The sequence below is a fragment of the Bubalus bubalis genome, chromosome X, assembly GCF_019923935.1.
Source record: "Bubalus bubalis isolate 160015118507 breed Murrah chromosome X, NDDB_SH_1, whole genome shotgun sequence".
Taxonomy (NCBI): domain Eukaryota; kingdom Metazoa; phylum Chordata; class Mammalia; order Artiodactyla; family Bovidae; genus Bubalus; species Bubalus bubalis.
This window is the reverse complement of record NC_059181.1, coordinates 139,704,068-139,707,474: the sequence shown is the minus strand read 5'-3', so window position 1 is coordinate 139,707,474 and position 3,407 is coordinate 139,704,068. Positions and strand designations below refer to the sequence as shown.

General features: G+C 37.5%; 1 pseudogene; it reads left to right on the top strand.

Annotated features, from left to right (window-relative positions):
- Positions 1-544: 544 nt before the first annotated feature.
- Positions 545-846, top strand: LOC112582051 (annotated as a pseudogene).
- The last annotated feature ends 2,561 nt before the right edge of the window (positions 847-3,407 follow it).

Genomic DNA, 3,407 nt, shown 5'->3' with positions numbered 1-3,407 from the left:
CTAAGAGTCGGACACGACTGAGCGACTTCACTTTCACTTTTCACTTTTATGCATTGGAGAAGGAAATGGCAACCCACTCCAGTGTTCTTGCCTGGAGAATCCCAGGGACGGGTGAGCCTGGTGGGCTGCTGTCTGTGGGGTCGCACAGAGTCGGACACGACTGAAGCGACTTAGCAGCAGCAGCAAATCCAATCCAACAATACATGGTTCATTCTATCTTCCCCATCTTCTGCCATTTTTAACTTCCTTCTCCAACAATGAGAAACCTGGCTGACTTTATCTACAGTATATCTATGTATTTGGTCAATCCTAGAATACACAGAAAGTAATTCTGTATGGCAAACCCATGCCTCTGAGTAAAAGAAGCCTACAAACTAGAGTTTAATTTTTTTTTTTAGGGTTCTCTCCATCTTCACCCTGAGGTCATTGTCCAAATATTGTGTTCAAAAAGTTACTGGAGGGCAGAAGGAGGGACAGACTGGCATCCCTGCTTCCAGAAGTGTCTCTGCACTAAGCAGCTTGTAGGCACCGGGCACACGCCAAGATGCCCCAGAGGAGGGTCAGCGCAGTCCAAAGTGCAGTGAAGAGAGAGCCCAAGAGATGTGCGAGGTTGTCAGTTAAACTTGTTGCTGCAAATGTGAAAATGAATCCCCAGAAGGCAGCAGGAAAGGCTAAATCCTTAGGCAAGAAAGTGCAAACAAACGGGAAAAGGGAAACAAATGGCAAACAGGCTGAAGAGACTAACTAAGGAGCTGAAGACTGACCTGCCAGAAAACAACAGAGACCAAGCAGCATCTGGCCTCTCATGAAGCAGGAGAGAAAGAAGCCAAGTCGGATAATGAATGAATGAACCTTGTATCTCTGCACCATCATAGGACTATTTTTCTCAACTATTTTGTAAATGCAAGCTTTTTAAAAGTAGCCTTAGAAACCTTCTAAGAAGGGAATGCCTCTCCATCTCATTTGTTAAGTGCAAATGTTTTTATTCCAAAAATGAAATCATTTGCTTCATTTTTGGTTTTGATTTGCTTTGGTTTTTGTTTTGGTACAAACAAAATGGGGGAATATTGAATTATGGGTGGGTTTGACTACCGTAGGTATACATCTAATATTTTATAGATTGAGAGGAGGTAGATTTTATATCCTATAATACAAAGTATGTGAAATGGCAATTTGGAACCACAGTCATGCATTTAACATCTTCATCATTTTAAATAATTTCTATCCCATGTTGTTTTTAATAGAATTGCTTCTTAAAGAAAAACATTCCTTAACCTTGGTTTTCCCTGTCAGAATTGTGTGCACTTTGTAATGTATTTTTGGTTGGGATAGTTTGGTTTTCCTAATAACTTAGTTATATGCTGTGAAAGATAAAAAAAATCATGTATGTAGTGTGTATGATATTAAATTGTGAACCAGTGAGACACAGTGCAGCAGCTTAACAAACTTTTGAAGGTATTGGTACTTGATACCCTTTTAAGGAAAATTTGCCTCCAAATTTTAAGCTGAAAATCACTTAAATAACTATTTAGAAAAAAATTACAAGTACATGGCTTTGTATATTTTTGGTGCATTCATTAAAACTTGAACAAATTGTTTATCATATCTGCATACCGAGCTTCAAAACAACCAACAAAACTGCATAAATTAACAAATTAGTTAAAAAGTTATTTGAATTAGTGTAGTTATGTTATTCATTAAAAATAAAATCTACTACATCTGTTACTATTCATGTTCCATTGTAGGGTTTTCCCCAATCCTTGTTGATTTTCTGTTTATGAGTGTGTGCAACATTAACATGGTTCAAAAAGGTAGAAATATTCACAAAGGAATCGTCAGAGAAGTGTCACATTTACTTTTCCACCGTGTTCCCACCAACCCTAGAGGAAACAGATCTGTTAGTTTCTAGTTTGTTCTTCTTGTGTGTTTTGCATAAATGACCAGATGCATGTACATTTTCTTATTTCCCCTTATTTCTCAAACAAAATGTAGCATATTGCAAAGCTGTTTTACACTTTGCTTTTTTTAACCTAACACTATCTCCTGGAAATCACCCCATATCAGTTCATAGAGATCTTCTTCATTATTTTCTGAAAATTTTTATTTTATGAAACTGCATAGTACTCCACTGTATGGAGGCACCATAGCTTAGGCAACCACTTATAATATTTTGCAGCTATAAATAAGGCTGCAATGAATAACCTTGTGCATGTCTATTTTTGTATTGGTGGAAATGAATCTTCAAGGTAGAGTGGGCTCGCTAGGTCAGAAAGCAAATGCACTCGCAGCTTTGTTAACTATTTCCAAATTTCCCTCCATAAGAGCTGTACCAATTTGCATTTTAACCAGAAAAGCATGAGAATGCCCATTTACTCACAGCTTCACCAACACAGTCTTTCTTTATACTTTTTTGTTTTTGAAAATCTGGTATATGAGAAATGGTATTCCAGTGTAGTTTTACTTTGCATGACTCATTATGAAGGAAATTGAATATCTCTTTATATGTTTAAGGACCATTTTAAAAATTGGGTGTGGGTAATTTTCTTTTCATGTCATTTGCCCATTTTCTAACAGATTTGCAGCCTTTTCTTTCACTGTTTTATATGGTAGAGATATCAGCCCTTTGTTTATGATATATGTAGCAAATATTTTCTCCCAGTTTCTCTTAGTTGTTTTTGCTTTGTTTCTTAATATTTGTTCATTTTTATTTTTTGGCTGTGCCAGGTCTTAGCTGCGGCAGGTGTGGCCTTCATCGTGGTGCACCGGCTTCTTTCTAGTTGCAGCTGGTGGGCTTAGTTGCCCCTCAGCATGTGAGATCCTAGTTCCCTGACCAGGGATGGAACCCTTGTCCCTGCATTGGAAGGTGGATTCCTAACCACTGGATTTCCAAGGAAGTGCCCCTCTCAGTTGTTTTTTGATCTTGATTGTGATGGGGGTGTGTGGTTTACATGCATCAGTTTTTATGTAATCAAATTTATCCACCTTTTCTTTTATTTCCTCTTCATTTTAAGTCATATTTAGCAAGCCTTTTCCCACATCTAGTTAAAGAGGAATTCACTCATGCTTTTTTCCCCCTAGGATTTGTTTGCTTTCATTTTTTCCACTTAGATCTCTGATCCATATAAAATTAATCCTAGCATTTAATGTAGAGTTGTATTCTAGTTGTATTCTTTTTCCAAATGGCTAACTAGTTTTCTCAGAATCATTTATTAAAATCTCCATCTTTCTTAATAAGAACTCTACTGTCTTTTCCTTGATAAGGACACTGAGGCTTAGAAAAAGTGAATGGCTTACCCAGTGCTACACAGGTGAGAAAATATAATCAGACATCTCTCTCTGAGGGGATGATGAAGACCTGAAGGGTAGGAGGGCTACTGCTATGTGAATATTTGGGGGGAAAATGACCC